The sequence below is a fragment of the Acromyrmex echinatior genome, chromosome 3 (genome assembly GCF_024713525.1).
Source record: "Acromyrmex echinatior isolate Ae372 chromosome 3, ASM2471352v2, whole genome shotgun sequence".
Classification (NCBI taxonomy): Eukaryota; Metazoa; Arthropoda; class Insecta; order Hymenoptera; family Formicidae; genus Acromyrmex; species Acromyrmex echinatior.
The window spans coordinates 4,000,700-4,027,129 of NC_141854.1; the positions used below are offsets into that span (position 1 = coordinate 4,000,700).

General features: G+C 33.3%; 1 pseudogene; it reads left to right on the forward strand.

Annotated features, from left to right (window-relative positions):
- Nucleotides 1-22,114: 22,114 nt before the first annotated feature.
- Nucleotides 22,115-24,970, forward strand: LOC147910133 (uncharacterized; annotated as a pseudogene).
- The last annotated feature ends 1,460 nt before the right edge of the window (nt 24,971-26,430 follow it).

Below are 26,430 nucleotides of genomic sequence, written 5' to 3' on the forward strand. Positions count from 1 at the left end.
AAAAAAAGACATAATTCGATCGTGTCATGAAAATTGTATTTATAGCGAATATATTTTTAAATTATTATTGAATTATATAATAATATAATGTTAACAAACTCATTACATAAAGATAATATTAACATTAATAATAATAATAATAATATTAAATATAATAGTAACATAATAGTAATAAGAAAATTAAAAATAATAATTGATTAAATATAAAATTGTAATTGAATAATTATGTATGACAAAAATAATATATTGCATGAAAATTGTAATTAAATGTGAAGTTATACTTTAATAATATACATATACAAATGCATATTTTATTATGAGAATACTTTATCGTACACAAATATAACAGTCTACACAAAATAGCGTCTTCGAAAAAATTTAATTTAATTTTTTAGTAAAACTTAATTTTATTAACCCTTTGCTCTACTTTTCTTTTATAAATTAAAAAAAATTAATTGTACGAACGACGTAGCTCTCATCCGTGATACTCATATTTGGTTCGATTTCCTTATCACGAGTCTGTACACAATATTGTAGACGAAAGGGTTAATTATATTTTATGGAAAGGAGATCCAGTTAACCTAACCTACAATTTCAACTTATTGAAGCCATATTCTTGGTTGGAAATCGACGCGTGCGCACTAAAAGACTACATAATGGAGACCACAAAAAGTTCAGTGTCCATACTGTATGTACAATACTTATACTGTGATCAAGTGTGAGGGGTGCCGACTTTATGATTGGTCAGATTACGAGTCTCTTTAAATGTTGTAATTTGCGGATACTTTCGATGGACTACTTTCATGGTAGTGAGGATGCCGTCCCATAGAGAGAAATTGGCAACGGAACTTGTGGAATCAACACGACGAATCACAGCCGCTCCGTTTCTTTCTTAAATTGACTTTTTATATGCAGCACACTGTGGCAGCAATTCGCTATTGATTAAAAATTTTACATGAGATGATGCACTTCCGACGCAAAATACATTTTGCCGTATCTCATTGAAGTTCAACCGAACAAAAAACGAGCAACAAACAATTCGAAATCGAGAAAGGGCCAGTTTCATTAACGCCAGTTAAGCTTATCCGTCGGTTAGCTTTATCACCAGAATAGCCAACAGCAAGACTTAAAAATTTGTCTTTCTAATTTATTCTTGTTAGTAATAGTAAAGAAAAAATGTTGTGTGGAGATAATAAATAAAACATTGAAATGTAAATATATTTGACTATTTTTTGCAAATACATACTTTGGAAATTAGATTAGAAATGATAAGTTTTCAGTTTAGCAGTTGGCAATATTCAAAGTTAATCGGCGGATAAAGTAACTGGTGTTGGTAAAACCAACTGGTCCAAAGTCTGCAATATTTGCAAAAAATGTGAAAATTGAGTACATTTACAATAAGTACATATAATGAATACATTTTTATTAAGATTTAAAGTGATGGGGATATTCTAAATTGTAGATATAATTATCTGAAATGGTAATTATCCAAATTGTAACTGTACTAATTCTGGACGCGGAAACGCTTGCCACGCAGCAAAATGTGATGCGGTAGCCAATAAGTTTACAGCTCTTAATGTATTCATTGGTTACCGTGTCTCATTTTGTCGCGCGGCAAGCGTTCAGTGTGCAGAAGCCATTATAATTGTCATATAATCACAAGTTTTTATCTTTTTAAGTTTTCCGTATTAATTTTTGAGTTAAGCAAATAAAAGACACATATTTGAATTAAACTTTAATACATATGCTGTTGCCGTTATTCTTTTTCATGCGTAGCAAATACAGCGGAAGCAATTATGAAAAATTCGTATCACGTGACATTTTTACTGCCGCAGCGCGTGAAATTCACCTTTACGCTTTTCTTAGGCTTCGTTCCAAAACTTTCTCTTCGAGGAAGATTTTATTCTATATGCTATGGTATACGTTATGTGTATACCATATATATTTCGAGTAAAATTTTTATCGGAGAGGAAGTTTTGGAACCTAAGATTAAATCCTTTATGTTCCACTGAGCGGAATAAGCGAAACCGGAACACGCGAAATAATATAAAATCATACTTTTTATGTTATTTACATATAATATCGAGGTTATGTGCAACTTTCGTTCATTCCAGAAATTATAACGATGAAATTATAACGAAAATAACGAAACGACTGCGATTCGTCGTGTTGAATCCACAGTTCCGTTCCATTGTCAATTTTCGCTCTATAGGACGGCACCCTAAAGGCTGTGTTCAGGGGATCACCCGGTGAAGAATCAGGGGCTCCATTGTGTATCTTGAAATAAGATGAAAAATTGTAAAAGTGAAAATTCATTAAAATATTCACAATTTAATTGATAAGGTCAATACCTAGTAATCATTGCTCACTTTTGTAATTTTCACCTCATTTCAAAATACACAATCGAGTCCCTGATTCCTCACCGGGTGATCGCTGGGTAACTGGGTCGTTTCAGCACCGCGTGATTTCACCCTTAGGGTGAAATCACACGATGCGAAAAAGAGCTGCGGAATAGAGAATGCGTCATTGAAACAACTAATTAGCGCTATTTGGAATAACACAGAATAATGCTGATTGGTTACTTTTATGACGCATTCTCTATTCCGCAGTCGTTTTCCGTACTGTGTGATTTCACCCTTACAGTTGAGTATTTCCTTATTACAGTCGAACGACAGGGAATGCTTGACTGTTGATTGGTTCTTACTGAGCCTTCCCACACGTGGGAAGTACTCGCGAAAAGGAAGATAATCTGAAAAATGTAATATACAATATGTAGCTATTATCTATATTACTAAGCAATTATTATGCAATCGGTTAACTTTTAAAAACGAATATCAAATATACGTCTACAATTCGATCGTTATCATTGCGAAATAAATTCAGAGCAGATCAAAGGGTTGAATCTTTTATTTATAGATAATGTCTGTATGATTAGAGTCAATAAAATGGGCTAGAAATTAATAAAAAAGAGGAACGTTTCTTTTATTATCGATAAAAGTTACATTTAATTTTTAAACGGATCGTATAACGAAAAATGCACAGAAATAAAAAATTAATTAAATTATTAAACTATATTAATTGTGAAAGGAATTGCGTTATTTGCATGAGAGTATTCATGCTAACATTGCTTTTTTATAACTCGTGTGATACCGTTCGTACAGACAAGTAGTAGTATAATAATATTAGGTGTTGGAATTAATTCGTAGCGTTTTACAAGTGATGGGAAGTACTTTCATTAATGTATTTTTTAATGCTCATGTGAAATAAATAACATTCTTTCATTAAAAACGCTACGAATTAATTCCAACACCTAATAGTACAGACGCGTGCCATTCTTTTTCACATTTTCTTTTTAAAATATATAATAATCGCAAAAAATGCTAGATATAATACGAAATGTTGTATTTTATGAATATTCACATAATACTATTACTAGCACGATTAATTATTCATAAAGTACAACGTTTCATATTATATTTGGTATTCTTCGCGATAAGATTTCAAAAAGTAATGTGAAAAAGAGCCACACGTGACACGACTACCTGCTTGTCGATTACCTACGAATCTCGGTAAGAAAATGACTGCGCGGTAATTATACGTAACCGTAAACATGACGCGCCGCCCCGTGCCATCCCCATCCCAAGGTCGCGCGCCGAACGTCTAACTGCCGAAATAGTAACGCAGTAATTACGTCGTATTACGACATAAAATAATATATTTTTTACATTTTTAATGTTCTCCGATTAATGAAACAATTTCCTATGTGTATATCTAGTTTTAGCGGCGCGAGTCGTTCTGCCACACACTAAAAATCATCTCTTATTAAAAATAAACGGATAGAATGATTTCCTTATGCAATAGTAAGTCATTTGAATTATTTACGCATATATCACTTTAATAAGATTAATTTTTATTAAAAAATATCAGATTAACAATGCTGCATCTTTGTCAATTTGCGAGTGATTTAGGCATTGTGGACATGTGAGCTAATTATATTTGTATCATTTTTGCTGAGGACTCCAAAAAGAAAACGTTCAAAATAAAGAAGTCATCAATCCAATATCTGAGTATTGATTGTTCACTAAATAATTGCGCCGTTTATCATTGCTGACTCTCATTAGCCTATTATATTTATAATATTTTTTGTATTGTTTAAAATTCGAGAGTCCTAATATAATTATTATTATACAATAATTATTGTTATGCAATAATGGTTACTATATATAATGGAATATGTTTAATAAGGAATATGTGTATGAATAATGATAAAATATGTGCGTTATTGTAATTTTTTATATGTATAACCCGGGTACCCATTTCTCGGGTATTAACTGTTCGAGCCAAACCCAATAATAATGGGATTTTAAAAAACATTTATACTGAAAAATTTATTATATAAAATTTAATAATTCTTTATTTTTCAAAAATTACAATTATAAATATTCCGCTAATATGAGGATACCCATACAATTTATTTTTTGTATCCACACATTTAAAATTCAACTCATGTAATCACGATAACATTGTTACTACAACTATAAAGAATTTTGAAAAAAGTTATGTAAATATCGATAAAAATCAATATTTAAATATAACCTCATAATATCTGCATGTATTTTATCATAGAAAAATGTATATACATATAAATTAATAATTAAAATATTCTGCAATGGCGGAATGTCCAATACCTAAAAATGATTTTAAAATAACAGTTAGAAAATTAAATATACACATATTTCGTAACCATATTTTTGTTAGAGCAATCATCGAAAAATTATAAGTAAATTATTTTATAAAACTTAAATTTGTTTACTTAATAATTTGAATTTAAACAAATAATAATTATATGTCTATATCAATCATAATACTATAAATTCCTATTGTTATTAAGACAGTACTATTGCTAACATTATTATTATTAGTGGGAGAAGCATTTAATAAAACAATGAAAACGAAAATTATATCACTAAAATATATCACTGAATTAATGTTATAACTTGACTTTAAAATATATAGCAATAATCATTGACTCATTAACAAAATTATTACTACCAGTAACTGCGACGAGAAAACCCCGAGATTAATTCTAATCCTGCATAAGAATCTCCATTAAACTAGACTTCGCGAATGAACTTCACGAAAAGCGACGAGGAATAATTCTTCATGATAAAAATTCGACTTTTCATCAGTATAAACCACGTAATCACTGGTATCCATCTGACGCGAGAGACAGCGGTATAAGACTTTTACATATAATAAATTGTTCTAAAATATACTTGTAATTTTATAATTGTTAAAAATGTAAATGTCGAAAAGCAAGTAAGAATTAATATTTAATCATTGCCTCGGTCAAAGCTCCAATTTTTATGACTTATTTAATAAATTTATACTAAATACGAAGAAAAAAAATGACGATTATTTAACGGTTATTTAAATGACGGTTATTTAAATGACGATTTAAACAACAAATTTTTATTAAGAATAATAAAAATAATAAGAAGTTACTTAAAATTATTAATGACTTATTGATATACAAAATAAAATCTAAATAAAAAAAAAGTTTTAAATTTAAATATTTATCAAACTTATTAAATCAATAAACAATTTTTGTTATTATATGTTTTGTCGATTTCGTATAATTTACAATCACGCAACAATTTGGTTTACTACAAGATAAATGCTATTTGTATTGAATAGATATTCAATACGGATATATAATAATTAATTAGTAATCCGGGAAAAAATGTTTTATATATGTATAATTATGTATAATTATATATAATTATATAAAATTATACATATAATCATATATATATATATATAATATATATATATATAAATATAAAATTGACATATTTTATATACAATTGTATATCATTATATATAAAATATGTCCATATATATATAACATTTTTTCCTGGGAATTGTTGTGCAAATTACAAAAATAAGTATGATTATAGCATTCATCTGGACATAGTTTATATAAATTTTATATTACGTAGATATATTATTACCTCATATATTATTATATGCATTTGTTTACAATAAAGTTAATTACAGTATTAACGCGTTGCGTACAATTTGTACGTATGTTTTACAAAAAAAGTTTAATTTTAAGGTAGCTGAAAATTTAATAATATTTGAAATTAATTTGGTTTATGTTTATATTCAATAATTGGAACGGGATTCTGATAATTAAATAAAACTTAAGATTAATTTAAAATTTTATTCAATTTTTAATCCTTCATTTCCAATTATCAAGTGAATATATATGACGTGTTTAATCCTACCTGTCATATCATCCTACCTATATAGTTCCTACCTACTGTGCATACTTATTGTTCTACCTACCCATATTTTCATTTATTCGTACCTATTCGCGAATACCTATCTCCACCTATTATATTCCTACCTACATTACTTCATAAATGTGCAATAACACCGCGAATATACAATAAAATGTACGTTAATGACTGCGTTCAGAGAAAGTAGATTTTCGATTATTGTAAAATTCTTCAATATGTAAAATTCTTCTTGCTTTTGATTCCTTATGGATTTAAATGTACAAATCAATCACATAGAAGAATTTTACAATAGTTGCAAAACTACTTTCTTTGCTGAACGCAGCTAATATCTAACCATATCCTATTGTGTACTAATAAACTCAATGAGATAACTTAATCGCGATCATACTAATAATAAATAAGCAATAAGCAATAATATAATTGAAACAAGTTCTTTTAATTTTTAAAATACGAAAAAAATTAATAAATAACAGAGCTAATAAGAGTCAGCGCGGATAATTAAGTATAAGTTTTGTAGATTTTTTTAATCAATCAAATTTGCGCTTGATTATCCGCGCTGTCTTTCATTAGCCCTATTGTTGGGTTCTTTTTGTATTTTAGATAACTCAAAAAATATAAGAACTCGCAATTTGCGAGCAAATTACCTTCCCGAATATTCAGTTTACCTTTTACAAACTTAGATTGGTGTTACACACCAACCTACCTCTCAATGAGCAGAATGTCTAAAATCGATGCATAAAATAACTTTAAGATATCTTTAAGAATTCTTTAAGAAACATCTTTAAGATATTTCATAAAGAATTCTGAAAGATATCTTAAAGTTGTCTTACAAGTATGTCGATTTTAGACATTCTGCTCATTGAACTCGTAGAGATTCTCTTTTTTCTTCTGGCCAGATTGAACTCACCTTTCGTTGCTCCTGGCCAAAATTCTGACTTCATAAGCCAAAAATCGACAACAAGGAGAAATACTCCTTTTTGCTGTCGACTGCTGTCGACTAATATCGTCGGCAATAAGCATAAGACTTTACGCTTTTATATGATGCGCGGAACACGAACGCGTTGCGAAAAGGCTATCATATTAATAAAATAGACTAAATATTAATATAAACAATTATCATTAATAATAATAATAATAACAATTCTATTAATATACGAATAAATTTCGTGTTTATTCAAAATCATAAATACTTAACTAAATATAAACCTAAATTTAAAAAAATCTTCATGTTAATAACGTTTTTATTTCAAGAGTCTCGAATATTACAAAAGTAAATTAAATTGCTTAATGTAAATTTTATAATGTAATCAAAAAGACTTATTCAAAAATAAATGATTGAAAATTACTAAATCGATTATCATCGATCCGATAAAATTCAAGGCCCATGTATGTATTTTTAACGATTCGAACGATTCGTTGCTGAATCTCATCTCAAAACATGCGGAGATGAGAAATTCAGATGAATGATGTGAGATCCGGAAGGAATCATTTTCCCTCATTTCAATAAATATATCCCTATCGTATTTTGAATACTATTAAAATCTTTTGAATAATTTATTATTTCAAAATTAAATATTTCAAATTATACAAAATTCTGAACGTTAAAATAATTATAAAATTCTTATATCTTTTGATAAAATGTATAATGGATCTTACATCATGTTACAGCTTTAACTGGTATAAATCCAGTTAGGTACTACATATGGATAAATTACAAAAGATTAGGCTGAAGTAAGTGCTTTGAGATAAATAATAATAATTAATAAACGTAAAATGTCTTTTACAGAAAAGCGAGATTAATAAATTATATGTTCTACATTAAAATTTTTGTTATTATTTCATTAGTAAGATGTATTACAAATGTGAGAAAAAGAAGAAACTTCTTAAAAAACAGTTCATATTATACGTATATGTGTATACATAGAAAAGTATATACATAGAATGTATAATACATACATAGAAAAAAAATTAATTGGGTGATACAACAAATCTACAACTTATTGCTCGAATTCAACGTGTATAACTAAAAAGATTTGATGGTTTAACAAATCACTAATCGTTATTCAGCTATCAACTTTGCTACTTTAACATAGAAAATTAACTGTCAGTATATTATGACTGTAGATTTGCTGAATTAATGAAGTTTCCAACTGTTTTTTTTTTCCGTGTATAATGTATAAGGTATTGCTTTTCTGCACTTGTATAAAATACCAACTTGTATAAAATTTAATCCTGAATGAATATTTGAGGATAGGATAGATAGGAAAAATAATAAAACAATATTTTATTATTAAACTGTAATAAGTATTTTTCTATATAACGGTATCCATAGAAAATAATTTCATATACTCTATTTATTATTTTATATAAACTTTATATTTTTTAATTTTTCGTATTTCATATATTTCAAAAAAACGAATATTTTATTCTTTTCCGTTTAACTTCCAAAATGTATTATTTTAAAATATTGTAAAAAACGATCATCGAAAGAACCCATTTTTTATTATACTTTTGTAATTAAATTATTTAATAACAAAGTTCACATTAACACGTATGAATTTACAATTAATACAAAAAATGTAAGTTAAATTTAATAATAATTAGAAATAATTTAAAATGCCCCGGTAACAAATTTTTCATACATGAATATGCATAAATATGTATACACATACATAAATATTCATAAATATGTATAATCGTATACGAAATACGTCCATACATATTCATATATCTCTTTTTCTTTTGTAAAATTACTTTTTAATGTAACAGAAATAATAATAGCAATGTGAAAACATTAAAAATAATTAAAGGGTTAATATTCGCATTGTTTGTTTCAGAAAAAAAAAAATTTGGAAAAATGTAAAAAAAATTGCTCAAACACAATTATGCATAATTTTATATATAATTATACATAAGTAATTTTTTTACATTTTTTCAAACGTATTTTTTAAAAAACAAATAATATAAAAATGATCCTTTTAATTATTTTTAATGTTTTCACATTACTATTATTATTTCTATCACACTAAAAAGTAATTTTACAAAAAAGAAAGAGGGATGTATGAACATGCATGGACATATTTCATATATGATTATACATATTTATGAATACTTATATATATTTATACATATTTATACAATACATACTTATGAATAAAAAACTTTTTACTGAGTGGATGTAACGTAACATTATAAATTTAACAATGCATGCACAATAAATTCCTTATAATAAAGAGGTATTCAGGATTAAATTTATCCCAAACTGTTATTACTTATCCATTTTAAGGCAATGGATGTATGGAATCCTATACAGTATATCCATATATATTTAATAAATTGATACATATGCATCTATAAATATATAATAATTAATAAAAGTACCACACATCCGTTACCCCAATAAAAACATTAATTTATCACTCACCAATCCGACAGCGGAGTTATGTCAGCAACGTCGTTACGATGATTCTGTAACAAAAAGAATAAGAAATCCAAATTAAAACAGAGTAAAAAATCAATCAATATTTCAAAAAATATTTACTAAATGCGAAGTTCTTTTAAAAATAAAATAATATAATATTCAAAATATATAATATTTATTAGCATTGAATTTTTTATAATTTACCATTCAGTTGTATTTATAAAAATAATTATATTTTCTTAAAAATACATGTTTATAAAGTTTCAAAATAATTTTAAAATAATCCTTTTATTCTAATTATCATTCTTAAATTATTAAAATGGAACTACTGAAGAATAAATTTAAAAGAAGAAAAATACAGATGTTACATAAGTAAAAAATAATATTTACCACAAGGTTGCTCCGCCGGTGCCTGATACCTTTCCCAGATCTCCTCCTCCTCTCAGAATAGTATTGACATCCTTTAGCACAGGACACTCACGTAAAACACTCGCGAATAATACACTATTATAACTTGAGTCCGATAATTTAAACGATACTCCCGATACAAACGCGCGACGCGACGAACCGGCTGAAGTTCGTTCACTTACAAATAAATCGGAGACGAGGATATGTTAGCTTCCCGTCGTTGGATTTTTACACGAAGAGAACGATTTTAATCAAATATCTAAAAATTTATCTAGAAATATCATTCAGATAGATCCGAAAATTTTTGAGAAAATCATTCTTTCGTGTAAATATCCTTTGGGTCTGAACTCTCCCACTACGTCAAGGTCGTACTGTGAGAAGGAAGATAATCTCAAAAATGTACGAAGATTATCTATATTACTAAGCAATTATTATGCAATCGGTTAACTTTTAGAAACGAATATCAAACACACGTCTGCAATTCGATCGTTGCGAAACAAATTCAGAGAAGATAAAGGGTTGAATCTTTTATTTATAGATGATGTTTGTAAGATATGATTAGAATCAATGAAATGGGTTAGAAATTAATAAAAAAGAGAAATGTTTCTTTTATTATTGGTAAATAGTTTCAAAGTTACATTTAATTTTTAAACGGATCGTGTAACGAAAGGTGCACAAAAATAAAAAAATAATTAAATTATTAAACTAATATTAATTGTGGAAGCAGGAATTGCGTTATTTGCATGAGAATATTCATGCTAATATTGATCATGCTTTTTTATAACTCGTGTGATATCGTTCGTACAAACTAGTAGCAGTAGCAGTAGCAGTAGCAGTAGCAGTAGCAGTAGCAGTAGCAGAGAGCAGAGAGCAGTAGCAGTAGCAGTAGCAGTAGCAGTAGCAGTAGCAGAGAGCAGTAGCAGTAGCAGTAGCAGTAGCAGAGAGCAGAGAGCAGTAGCAGTAGCAGTAGCAGTAGCAGAGAGCAGAGAGCAGTAGCAGTAGCAGTAGCAGAGAGCAGAGAGCAGTAGCAGTAGCAGTAGCAGTAGCAGTAGCAGTAGCAGTAGCAGAGAGCAGAGAGCAGTAGCAGTAGCAGTAGCAGTAGCAGAGAGCAGAGAGCAGTAGCAGTAGCAGTAGCAGAGAGCAGAGAGCAGTAGCAGTAGCAGTAGCAGTAGCAGTAGCAGTAGCAGTAGCAGTAGCAGTAGCAGTAGCAGTAGCAGTAGCAGTAGCAGAGAGCAGAGAGCAGTAGCAGTAGCAGTAGCAGTAGCAGTAGCAGTAGCAGAGAGCAGAGAGCAGTAGCAGTAGCAGTAGCAGTAGCAGAGAGCAGTAGCAGTAGCAGTAGCAGTAGCAGTAGCAGTAGCAGTAGCAGTAGCAGTAGCAGAGAGCAGTAGCAGTAGCAGTAGCAGTAGCAGAGAGCAGTAGCAGTAGCAGTAGCAGTAGCAGTAGCAGTAGCAGTAGCAGTAGCAGTAGCAGTAGCAGAGAGCAGTAGCAGTAGCAGTAGCAGAGAGCAGAGAGCAGTAGCAGTAGCAGTAGCAGTAGCAGTAGCAGTAGCAGTAGCAGAGAGCAGTAGCAGTAGCAGTAGCAGTAGCAGTAGCAATAGCAATAGCAGTAGCAGAGAGCAGTAGCAGTAGCAGTAGCAGTAGCAGTAGCAGTAGCAGAGAGCAGAGAGCAGTAGCAGTAGCAGTAGCAGTAGCAGAGAGCAGAGCGTTTCCTCCTCCTCCTCCTCCTCCTATTATCAGAGGAGAGTCAGAGTGATATACAGAGAGCCACTAAAAACTACACGTAATCAATTAGAACTGTGTCCATCGGATCTTGCAAAAATTCGCCGATGGCGTGGACGATTCAGGCATGTGCGCGTTAATAAAATTTGCGCTCACAATACCTCTTCGACCAATCTCGATGAGGCTGTGGAAGAAAGCTAAGCAGGACGGGAAACCAAGAGGAAGAAGGAGAAACTGAAGAAGAGAGCGTCTCCTTCTATTTCTTAGAGGAGATTCATGATTATATTATAATTGATCTCACTCAAATACGCGTAGATGAATTAGGACTGTTCTATCGCCTTATCGAGGCTGCTGATGAGGCGGACGATCTCAAGCGAGTAAGCATTAATAGAATTGTGTTCAATTGTCTCATCTACAATTTCGATGAGGGTTTGGACGAAGAGGAAGAGTAATAAGAATTCAGTGGAAAATGAGGAGGAGGAGGAAGAGGAGGAGGAATAAGAGGAGGAAGAAGAGGAGGAGGAAAAGGCGATGGAGGAAGAAGAGAAGGATGAGAAGACGGTGGAGGAAGAAGAAGAGGAAGAGAAAGAGGACTAAGAATTCAGCGGAGGATGAGGAGGAGGACGGAGAGGGAAAGGGTGTGGAGAAGGTAAGAATTTTTTTTATTATATAGGTTTTTTTTTCTTCCTTTTTTTCTTTAATATTTTTTGTTCGCGTTATAATATTGCTACGCATTTAGGGATGAACTCCGCAGTGACTGCCTGAAACGCATTTTTTTTTGGGATAGACGCGGGGTCTGCGGAGGCTGCGGTCCCAATAGTACATGACACCACAACAGCATTTTAGCATGGACGCGAGGACGTCTGCGGCGGCGGCGGTCCCAATAGTACATGACCACACCATACCACACCGAAGATCGATTTTCAACGTCAGTCTTTTGCTGAATTTGCATGCGAGTGAAAGTTTTAACGTGATAATATATAACGTGAGTGATTTTTTTTTTCCTCAAAGTGTAAAAGTATTCTACTATTTACGCTAAATAGTAGAATATGTTTATTATTTATTAAGTGATAATATTGCGAATTTAAAAAAAAAATTTTTTTGTCGATTTTTTTTAGATTATTTTTCAACGATGAGCAACTTGCAAGATCTAATTCGAATTAGATACGATAGTATCCCATGGAAGGAGTAAGTTGTTTTTTTATCAAATATTTTAGTGATTTTTGCGCTTCATTTTAGTGATTTTGCATCTTTTTACTTTTCAGTACCTTATGGTCGACAACGAGCCGCAAGTCTGGCTACAATTACGGGACGAGGTGGAGGTGCAAATTATCCCCTCAGTAAGTATAACAAATAGATTTATTTTCTATTTTTTTCTTTTTTCCTTTTAAATTCATTTTGTTCATTTTTTTTTTCAGCCTGTATCTCCATCTTTTATTCAAATCAGAGGCTTCATTAACATAGCCACTTGGCGAATAAAAAGAAACGAAAGAGAATGCGACCGGGAGAATCAAATAGACATGTGGGAAGAAAGGGATTTCTTCCTAGCAGAATTATTTGGTCTCCGACCGTACGAGCCTGATCCGGAGCCGGAAGACTGGAATTGTAAGTATCATAAATTTATATATGTGAATTTCTCTTCTTATATGTTACATGCTAATGTAACGCTTTTGTTTTACAGAAAAACGACGGCTATCATTTTTTTTTAATTTGGGGACGCGGCGGTGGTGGTGGCACTGGTGCCTGCGGCGAGGGTGGCGGCGGTGGTGGCAGCGTCTGCGATGATGGGTGGTGGCGGTCCCAATAATACGTGACACCGCACATGGCGACATATCAGTAAACATCGATAGCACCGGGACGTAAACATCGATAGCGCTGGGACTTCCAACGCCTCCCCTCCCTTCCCCGCGTCTACCAGTACTCCCCGCGCCTACTCCCCCGCGCCTATGAGTATCCCCGCGCCCCTCGCTCCCCTCAGAGGACCTGAGTTAGAACCCGCCTATTATTTCTACTAATGAGCAATCAGTATCCTCGATGATTTGCTTGAAAGGGAGGATTACTATTGCTATGTGCTATCCGAGGTGTCACGAGGGCTTTGAGTATGTTTGCGTCGAAAATGTGCTTGTAAGGCACTGATCTCGGATACGCAACGAGGTTATCTTACTGTGGCCACATAAAGGTTGTATCATTCGACGCTGTACAATCTCTCATGAAAAGAAAGAAAACCTTTCAGATTGAAGCGTTTTGCATTCGCTATAGCACAATGTAAAGCAAGCTAACAAAGCACAACAAAAAATACGAAGGAGAACTAACGCATACATGTAGAAAAAAAGCAAAGGAGAAACGGCAGTCTTCGCGCTCCGCAACGCCGCTCCGTTCCGCTCAGATACCGCTCACTGTTACCAACTCCTTTCGAGCAGGGAAAGATTTTGAGCGGTAACTTTGAACAAAGTATATGGTTAAATGTTATAACAATAAATTGTTCTTTGCCTAATTATGACCTAATGTCAGAGGCGTTCATCATGGCTGACTATTTTTAATTTATTGCCAGAGACGTTAATCGTGGGTTGGCGAGCTATAACAAAATGCCACAGCCGTAAATCATGCTTTGGCTAATTATAGATAAATGTCAGAGGCATTCATCGTGGGCTGACTATTTTTAATTTACTACCAGAGGCGTTAATCGTGGACTGGCAAGCTATAACAAACTGTCACAGCTGTAAATCGTGCTTTGGCTAGTTGTAGACAAATGTCAGAGGCGTTCATCGTGGGCTGACTATTTTTAATTTATTGCCAGCGACGTTAATCGTGCTTTGCCTAGTTGTAGACAAATGTCAGAGGCGTTCATCGTGGGCTGACTATTTTTAATTTACTGCCAGCGACGTTAATCGTGGACTGGTGAGCTATGACAAAATATCACAGTCATAAATCGTGCTTTGATTAGTTATAGATAAATGTCAGAGGTATTCATCGTGGGCTGACTATTTTTAATTTACTGCCATAGGCATTTCGATTATCAAATCTGGTGAAATACGATTGCGGAACCAATTTGTAGAATTTTGCATCTGCAATTGAAAAAATATGCATTGTCATGATGGAATCAAAAGCTGATTGCTTGACACGACCGAAATAAAGAAACTAATGAAAACATATGTCTGAAATTTTAACAGTAATTCTGTAAAGGATCAAACTCAAATCAACTTTTCTAAAATTATAGCAGTTTGATATTTGTGGAATCATTTCTATATTAGATCGAGAACTTTTCGAACTTATATCCTCGTATAAATCAATATATCAATAATAACTGTGTATTAAAGTCTATAATAAAAATAGCATGTTTCATTAAAAAAATATAGATGAGACCTTGATCTGACCCTGCAGACGCCACCCAAGGTTAAATTGAATATTAGTAAATAACTTCTTTGAAACCTTACAACTTTTGTCTGAAGCGTTTTTTCCAAAAATGTTATGTAAGGGCCTTATAGCACAAGGATGGCTGTAATTGAGTTGTAAAACGTGAATCATAATTATAGGTCAACGTATTATATTTTGGCGTATTATGTATGCCGATACAAGTACAATTCACATTCCTTTATGATTATCACCTTTATGTTTAACTCTCAAATCCGGGGTCTTTTTAACTATATAATATATATGTTATACATATATATATATATATATGTATATATATATATGCTAAACATATATATAATATACATTACACAGTCAATAGTCATATGCATAATTTTCATACGACGCTGTACGTTTATGAAATGTATATAAGTATATCATATTCAAAGTGTTTTAGTAAATGTATACATTGATTAACGAGTTACAACAGTATATTTTTACTAAATAAACACTGTGACATAGGTATATCTTCGAATGCGAACATGTATTTGAAATACATATATATACGTGTAATGTAATAGTATTTTTTCCTTTGTCCGCAATGCCATTTTAACTTAGGATGTAATATAGTATGTATTGTCAGTACATAAATACATTGCACATACATATGTATATTAGTAGTCAGAATTGCTAAAAATTGACGACTGTGATTGGTCAATTTTTAGCTTCTGACTTCTAATTTATGACTAATGGCTTATTATAGAAGGCTCATAAAAAGAGACAGAAGTTACTCATACTTAGCTTTTCATGATATGATATAGATACAATAATGAATATTAGAATTTTATTTTACGTGCATTATGATATACACACGTTACAAAACATAAAATATATTTCTAATTCATATTCAAATACGTGTGTAGCTATTTCATCTCTTTTTATTACGTGTAACAAAAAGGTGTATGCTCTCTAATGCCTTCTTTTTTCTACGTTTAATAAAAAGAGATATGTTTTTTCAAATATACGGATGTGATCTATGGTTTTATATTTTCAAAATCAGAATATACATAAATCAAAGCTAATGAAAGTCAAACGCAGATTAGACGTAATATCTTAAAAAAAATAATCAAATTACGAATTCTCTGATAAATGATATCTTCTTTACTTTGTACATTTCAACTCACTTTGAAGTCCTCTTCAGCAATACAAATATATTACTTACGAAAAGTTCACAAATACAAAAAGATTCACAAATTATCCGAGATAAAGTGATGTAAAAAGTCACTTGCAAATTACCAGAGATAAAGTGATGTAAAATTTTAGTAGATAGAGAGCGTGTCAAGAAGCTTTGATACATAATTGTCACAAAATAACATTTATACAAATCTATCTATAAAAATTTTACATAACTTCATCTTTGGCAATTTGTGAATAACATAATCTTTTTGGATACGTGAGTTTTTCGTTATATATTGCCTCATTAGCTTTGATTTATGTTAATTATACGTATATTTTATAGATTTAAAATCCCCTATATATAATAATTGTTTTTTTCAATCTTAGACTATTGCATGTGTGTGTATTATAATGTGTGAATATTACTATAAAGTAGAGCCAGAAGTAATTTATACTGAAGCAGATATTTCCTATGTTTATTTATACAAAACATTGCAATTAAATTTTGTGTGTACATACAAGGTGCGTCCCAAAATTTTCCGAACTTTTGAAATAAAACAACAACGGTTTACTTTTTTTTTCAAATTCAAATTGTTTATTCAAAGTAGTCCCCGTCGGACTCAATACAACGTTTGGCACGATCTAAAAGCATTTCAAATGAGTGTTTTATGTCGTTCAAAGGCACGTCCTTCAGAATAGTGGTACAAGCCCTTTGGATGTCTTCTACGTCCACATACCGCTTTCCTTTCATGGACAAATGCATTTTGCCGAATAGGTAGAAGTCACAAGGTGCCATATCAGGCGAATACGGGGAATGGTTGATTGTTAAAATGTGATTTTTAGTCAAAAAATCAGTGACAAGTGTCGAACGGTGAGATGGCGCATTATCGTGTAACAAGCGTCAACTTCCTCCTTCGCGATATTCTGGCCGAATACGACGAATGCGGTGCACCAAACGCTTCAAAACGCTTACATAGAATACAGCATTAACTGTTTGGCCTGCTGGAACGAATTCTTTGTGCACAATACCCTTGGAATCATAAAAACAAATGAGCATTGTCTTCACTTTTGACTTCTCTAAACGCGATTTTTTGGGTTTTGGGTCGTTTCGCGCCTTCCATTCCGCGCTTTGACGCTTGGTTTCTGGATCGTATTGAAAACACCACGTCTCGTCACCAGTAACAATGCTATAAAGGAAGTTTTGGTCCTTTTTTGCTTCCTTAATAATGTTCTTTGAATGTTGAATTCGATGCATTTTTTGGTCGTCAGTCAACTTGTGTGGAACAAATCGTGCACAGACTTTTTGTAGGCCCAAATGTTCGGTCAAAATGCGATAAATCGTTGATTTGGGGATGTTCAATTCCATTTCCATGTATCTCACTGAAGATTTTGGCTCATGCTTGATGAAATTACGCACAACTTCGATGGAATTTTCGTTAATTGTCGATTTTGGGCGACCTGTATGTGCGTCGTCATTTATGTCCTCACGACCGTTCTTGAATCGCGTATACCACTCATAAACACTGGCACGGGCTACACAATTATCACCATAAACTTGTTTCATCAAATTATGGGTTTCGGTAAATGTTTTACCAAGTTTAAAACAAAACTTAATATTGGCTCTTTGTTCGAAGTTCATTCTCGTACCGATGTATACAACATACTGACACTTGAGACGCCATAACTTCGTTTCCACTAAACCAAATGTCATGAAATTTTTACTGGAAGTCAGCTAGGGATGTACCTTTCAAACGCGCAATCGAACACACGGATGGTGCCACCCGACCTATCCCTATTGAAAAAGTTCGGAAAATTTTGGGACGCACCTTGTATATACATATTATATTATATATGTATACATACAATTTCAATATTTCATATTTAAACATGGGGATAGCTTAGCATTAATAACTTCTATTTGTAACGTGTGTTTATTCACATTATAGTATACATATATACTATTAGGTGTTGGAATTAATTCGTAGCGTTTTTTAATGAAAGAATGTTATTTATTTCACATGAGCATTAAAAAATACATTAATGAAAGTACTTCCCATCACTTGTAAAACGCTACGAATTAATTCCAACACCTAATACAATATTGTATAATAATGTATAATATTGCCTCTATGTGTATTACATTTAACACGCTACTAATATCTGTATATTTGACATGAATAACGTCTACATCTTAACATGAATAACTTCTATTTTTTTATTAAACATAACAAAAAATGAAGTAGCTATATTATATATATAATATATCTATGTATAGATAAAGAATTTTTAATACATGTTACATGTTACATTCATAAATACAAATTACAATTATATTTTGTGTGTATTATAATATATGTACACACACAATGACACAAAATATTATTCTATTATTGCATATAGACATGTTAGTGAATTAATGATATATGCAATATTAAAATTATATTTTGGATACATTATTGTGTATATGTACATTATGATACATATAAAATATAATTATAATTTATATCCACTAATAATGTTTTTTGATATATGTTGCAACAATGTATTAGAATTATAAATGTTATGTTTGTGCTATGTGAATACATTACATTACATTACATTTTATGTACACACATTATGCAATGTATGTACATAAAATTCTAATATTGCATATAAATAGATAATATCTACATGATTATTTCAACATGAGTAACTTTTATCTGTTTATATAATGCGTGCATGTGTGCGTGTGTGTGCGTGTGCGTGTGTGTGCGTGTGCGTGTGTGTGCGTGTGCGTGTGTGTGCGTGTGCGTGTGTGTACGTGTGTGTGTTCACAGTATAATATGCATACTATTTTCTATATTGAATATATAAGTCGACATATTAGTAATGTAAATACTATAAGTATCTATCTCTTTTTATTAGATAGAGCAAAAAGAGTTACATTATGTATGTGCAATGTCGTATTCATTTATTGATAATATATTATCGTAACCTAAAATGGCATTGAATGTAAGGAAAAAGTGCTATTACGGCTTCGTACCGATATAACTATTAGTTAAAAATCTATACTTTATTACAGATTACAGATATTACAGATTTTTAGTACTGGTGGTATATATTGGAACACGGTCTACATTGCATGTGTATATAATACAACTGTATTTCTAAGGCCTGATTCCACAAATATAAGATTAACTTCAATTCCGATTTATTTTTTTCTCAATTCTAAAATTGGACAATTTTCCAAAATAAAATAAATCTTACATTTGTGGAACTGAGCCTAATATATGTTTTCGTCCCTGCTAAAAATGTAGGAAATAAATAAATAATGTAGGAATAAAAATATTGGTAATTAATCGATCGAATTTCCTGCATGATCATATTAACTCAGAGGGCATAAACATCTTATTTCATTGGAAATGAAAATCTGTATATCGACCCTAATTAAGTTTAACCTTTGCTCCAGCATCCCCTTAAAAGAAAAGTGTTATGACCTTGTAATCGGTGAGTATACGTATTCGTCCGACTATGTATGTCGTGCACGATATTTTAGAGAGTTTTATACTACACACAGCTTAAAAATTATCCATTATTGAATCTTGTCTAAACATCTTTTGTTCGTCATTATAAAGGACATACATTATATGTGAAAACTAATAACGTGTTAATGCATGTAACGTTAACAATAACAACATGCTAAAGAAGTTAGCATTGAATGAGTAAAGGCAGAAATAGATACACTTCGAGCTTGCTGGATATAAGGGATTTCTCTCGTGAAGGACACAGCTTGTCGCGATAGTTGGCGATGAGGCCAACTTTAAATTGCGCCTTTTATCGCGTTTCGTAAGATAGATAACTTGGAGCGATGCTTTATCAAAAAAGAGAGAATTCGTGCATGCGTGCTCCAAGAAAATTGCCATGTAAAATAGTGCGTGCCTGTGTTCTCCTCACCTTATCCAAAGAAGTTTTAAAATTATAAGCTGCACTTGAATTGTTATATTACGGAACGTGCATAGGCTTCGTTGTAACTCTTTAAATCTCCTGAAGTGAAATCTCACTCGAAAAGACTGAAAATTTAGTCTGTCTTAAAAAAAAGAGTGGACAGGATAAATTTCACTCCACGAGATTTAGAGAGAATGTACAACGATGTGTTTACAGAATTGTTTGCTGATAAAGTAACGAATCGATAAAGCGGATCCGACATTTATTGCACTTCTGATATATACGAACAACAGTATCGCTGCCAAATTATTTGTAACACAAAATTCGGCAAAGGATAAAATAGTGCAGAGGTTTAATATATAGTAAAACAGATTTATTTTATACTAAAATGTTCATAACGGGATTAGAATTGCAATAACAATTGAAGAAAAATAAAAGTGAAACGATTCTGATTAAGAGAAAAGTTTTTGATGATTTGTGAAGGTTTTGATGATTGACCATATAATTATATATCACAGTTATTGCTACTTTAATGCTTATTAATAACAGGCTATAGAATAATGACCATAATTATGATATAACATATAATTATATTTACAAATACCGAAAACTTTTCTCTCAGTGACGATCGATTTGCAATATTACAAATTCATTTAATCACGAAAAATGAGACAAAATAGTTTACACGTTTGATTAAAATTTCTGAAAAAGCGGATTTATTTATGCGTCTTTAATGCTTTTAGATCGAAACAGAAAGCTAATAAACGCTTTTAATATATTATTTCTATTCCACTTTTCATACTGAGCCAAATCGTAGAAGTTTATCGGCAAGTCACTACAAACTGCAATGCATTACGCAGATATCATAAAAATTATGTAACAAATGTATTTGATCTACCGATATCGCTTCAGGGAGGCTTCGATACGTATGCATAATTCCTGTTTAGCCCCAGATTTCCGAAGCTTTTGAAGCTTTTGGTTATATATGCAGTATTATATACATGCTTTTAATAACGCAGTAACTGTATAAGGTAACTTAGTGAACTTCAAAACTTCGCAAATCAGCAACTATATGAAGTCGCACGCGAGTAGTTGATACCTCGCGAGCTTCGCAATACAAAACTGGCACATTCGAGTTTGTATTTATCAGCCCCTCCGGATTCGCTGATTAATTTCCTTACGGTACACTTACTGCCCTCAAAAGGCCGAGTGCTATGCCGGTGCTCCGAGCTGCAAGACTGTAATTAAATGGCACAGCAGCGGATATATATCACTCCCAATAACTAATGTACCGGGATCAATTCTAGTAATGCATCAGGGACGAGGGGGCTCTATCACGAAGGAGAAACAGAGAGGGGGGAGGGGGGAAGGCGAGGGAGGGAGGGAGAAAGGGAGAATTACTTTACGGTTATCCGACTCAACCAGGCGGAACGAGCCAATTCCGTTCAATTAAATCATCAGAGAAAAAATTCTCTCTTACTTCATATAATCTTTCTTTATAAGAAAAGATCTTCTGACGTAAGTATTACGCAACCATTTAATTATAAACATAAAAGATATTGCTTCGTAATTTATTTCGGTTTAACTTGCAATATAATTATAGCACTTATTTATTATGCCGAAAAGAATTTTGTTTAATATCAAAATCACGAGTTGAAACAAGTTCTGCATTGAAGAAGTCGAGCTTTCAAAGATTATTCGAGGATCCTGCTTTTATATCTAAAATTCATATGAAATCGATTCTTTTAGCAAATTGTTTCCTGAATTTCTTCTATTACGAATAATCTCTAATTTGCTATAGTAGATATACTAGGCGGGTTCTAAGCCATGGGGCTAGAGGGGAATGCGGGGTGCGGGGAAGTACTTGTAGGCGCGGGGAATACCTAACGCGGGGGAAAGAGGGGGAAAGGTCTAATCTCCTACACAATAGGGCTCCTACACAATAGGGCTCCTTTTTTTGTTATCAAAATTAGACCATGTTTTTCTTTAAAAATGCATTGATAATAAAGGTTTGAATTTGACCATGACATATTTTTCTTTTCTTTAAAAATGTATCGATAATAAAGGCTTGCATGTTAGAGAAAGATAGAGCGCGCGTGCTACGAGTGAAGAAAGGATGGAAGAATTAATAGAGTACGAGTTTCTTTTGTATGATACAGTTTTTCAATTTTTATGGTTTTTCCTGGCGCGTCGAGGCAAAGGATGGGAAGTAAAAGACAATACACATGAAATAAGGCGAACAAAAATGTTTTATTTACATCTTATTACATCGGTTTTCGTACTTATTAAAAACTAAAGCTAATAGTTCGCAATCGATGAAAGGCTTGCATGTTAGAGAAAGATAGAGCGCGCGTGCTACGAGTGAAGAAAGGATGGAAGAATTAATAGAGTACGAGTTTCTTTTGTATAATACAGTGAAAATATGAGTCTTTATTTATACACGATCGGTTCAGTAAATACAAAATCTAAATGTGGATCCTATGTAAATAGGATTTTTTCTACATGATTTGTAATCTTTTTCATAAATTTTATCATAGATCTGACGATTCTGAGGATATCTATGTTTTTGTTTATGTTTCCCATATCATTGGGAAGATTTTCTAATGGCAAGTTTCTTGAATATTATCACTCACAGATCAGTGATCGTTAAAGTTTGAGTTTTATGTTCATGCTTTGTACTAACGATTGTTTTTTTCCTTTCTTTGTTGAAATTTTCATGAAACGGAGAAATTTTGGACGGAGTCCATTGGACATAATGAAATATATAAAAGTGCATAAGTGCTCGATGTACCACAGTGGTGTCCTGGAAGACCAAGGAATCAGTCGCTTCAGTTACTGATGCTTCAGTTATTGATAAGCATAATATGGTTAATCATGTGAACATAGTCAACGCAGTCCAGTATATTCGAAACGCAGATCAGGAACAGTTCGCACATATCAGAGACGAAGTGTTCGAAGTACTCGAAGAAGTGAACTTCGAAGAACTAATGGATCAAGAGATCGATTCCGACGAAGAAACATTATCGGACGACGCTGGCTATACTAGCGATTTGAGCGAGATTGATACAGATTATATACAAAGATTTGTGTCATCATCAGAAATCCGTGCACTGAACAACCATACAAAACATTGTATAATCCATTGTTATTATACAACGACGGATGGTGCTTTACGTATATGTGCAGAATGCATGATACGTTTGAATGAGACTGATATCGCAAGATTGTATCTCATAAGGAAGCACGATGTTGGACATATTTACGCGCTAAGTGGTCAGTCTTGCACAAATTGCAGACTACCAACATACCTTATATTTCCATGCAATAAGTGCCCACAGTGCACACATTGAAAAAAACTATTGCGAATAGTATTGTGAATGAATCACATGCAAGTGCTCCGTAGAAGAGTGTGATCTAAAGACTGTAAAAAAAAAAAAAGACATGGAAAATCACGAGCGAGTACGCGAATTGTTGGAACAGTGCGGCCGGGTCGCTACTCTGGTGGAATATTTCGCGTGGCTGCAACGATGTGACGAGTGCATCGAGCAGCTTGAAGAACTTTGTCGTGCCAAGCGTCCACGTCTCGCCGTTGGACACAGACAATCCATGGTGGCGAGGATCGCACGACTCGCGAGTGCAAAAGTGCAATTGGAGCAACGTTTCATGCACATTGGTGGCGACTACGCGAGTGGCGAGTACGCGAATCGCGACGAAAGATCTCTCATCTGGCGAGAGATCGACGCCGCGTTTGAAAACCGTGTATCGACAGGTGCTGTGATAAACTCTAATCACATTGAGCCGCGACGGTTTTTGGAAGACGCGAAGGAAATAGTGTTCGAGCGTGTGCGAGACGCAGTAGAAAGACACGGTAGCGCAAAAGTGAATACTGCGTTCAATGGCGAGTTTGCGACGAAGGATAAACGTGCCAATAAGAGCATAATTACAAAGAACAGCGAAATATATCGTTGCACCGATATGCACGAGTGGTACGAGCGACACGTCGTTGAGCCTATCCTAGCATCGCTCGAAGAATTCCAGGAACGTGACAGCGGGTGGGCATTGTCGCGAATCCTTAATTTAATAGTGAATGTAAATAAACATAATCCAATGCACGCGGGATGTCACATCGAAGTGCCACGAGAAATAGTGACGAAACGGGCGGTGATCAGTGTTCATTCGGCAGACATTGCATGTTTCGCGTGGTCGGTGGTCGCCGCTCTGTACCCTGCAGAAACATATGTAATCGGGAATCGTCATATCCACATTATACAACAGTACTAAATCTCGCAAACATTGAGTTTCCAATCACTTTAAAGGATATTTATAAATTCGAACGGTTGAACGCGGTGTCGATCAACGTGTACGGCATCGAGAATAAACAGGTCCTTCCTTTGCGACTCACCAATGAAAAGAAGGAGAAACACGTCAACATGCTGTACGTGCAAGATCCACGCAACGATGGTATTGGGCATTTTGCATGGATAAAAAACTTATCCCGTCTCGTGAGTTCGCAGATTAGTAGAAAAAAGAACAAGAAATTTTTCTGCGATCGGTAAATATACATGAAAAATTATTATAATTTTCCGTCTCATTAATAAAATAATGGTAATAGTTATAATTTTTTTTCTTTTTTCAGATGCATGCACTACTTCAATACCAACGAAAAATTGCAGTCGCACGTAATGGACTGCGAAAGATGAACGACTTCGCTATCAAACTGCCGAGCGTGGACGACAAGTGGCTCGAATTTGGGAACCACTGCAATAAGCAGAGCGCCCCATTCATCGTCTACGCTGATTTGGAGTGCGTTCTACGGAAGATGGAACTTGAAAGGGAAAATGCATCGTCGTCGTCGTACACGCATCAACAGCACGAGGTATTTAGTATAGGATACTACGTGCGATGTTCATACAACGACGCGTTATCATTGTATCGGTTCCGTCGCGATGAAGATTGCATAACGTGGTTCGCGCGACAACTCAATGATTTGGCGCATCAAGTTAAAAATATAGTATCCACCAACGTACCCATGGAAACGTTGTCGATAAGAACAATTGGAAGCGTACTGTAGCACGACGCGTTGCCCATATTTGCGAGAAACCGTTCGCGCCGGACGATACGCGGGTCCGCGATCATTGCCATCTCACCGGTAGATCCGTGGTCCAGCGCATGCAAATTGTAATTTAAATTATAAAAAAATCATTTATATTCCGATCGTTTTTCACCAATTATCAGGCTACGACGCGCATTTTATAATTAAAGAAATTGCTACCGCGTTCGTAAGGACAGGTAAGGTTTATTACCGATAACTAAAGAAAAATATATTTCATTCACTAAAAAGTTGATAGCACCAAAGACACAAATGAAAAGAATTTTCAGAAAAATTCATAAAATTACGATTATCGATTCTTTAAATTTCCTAAACGCAAGCCTCGGAAAATGATCAATCCGTTTTTAAGCAGAGACAAATTAAAAATTGTACGTTCCGAATTTCCAACATTTACAGATGAAGAATTTGAATTACTCACACGAAAAGTTGTCTTTCCGTACTGAGTACATTGATCGCGTCGAAAATTGGCAGGACACGCGCTTACCACCGCGCGAAATTATTTTCAGTTCGTTGACAGGCGATACAGTATCCGAAGAGCGATTCTACGCTCACGCCGCGAACGTCCTGGAAGCTGCTTCTCCATTCCAACGCTCGGTGAGTACAGTGATCTGTACCTTGAAAACTGATGTCTTGTTATTGGCCGACATTTTCGAAAAAGTTCCGCGAAAGTTGTTTGTCGCGAGGTTACGGTCTCGATCCTGCAGCATTACTTATCATTGCCTGGTTTCACGTGGGATGCGATGCTAAACATAACGCGTATAAGATTCGAGTTACTCACCGACATCGATATGTACTGTTCATTGAGCGCGGTATACGCGGTGGTCTCATCAATGTTCCAGTTAGATACTCCACAGGCTAATACAAGTACATGGCGTTCTACGCTCATAAAAAACCTCGTCGTACTTGAGTATTTACGTTTTTTAACAATTTAAGGGGGGGGCGATGTTTAACCATGCCATCGCAAAATTTTGATGGGTCGAAGACGCTGCGAATTTGCGTATGCGATTGTTCGGCATC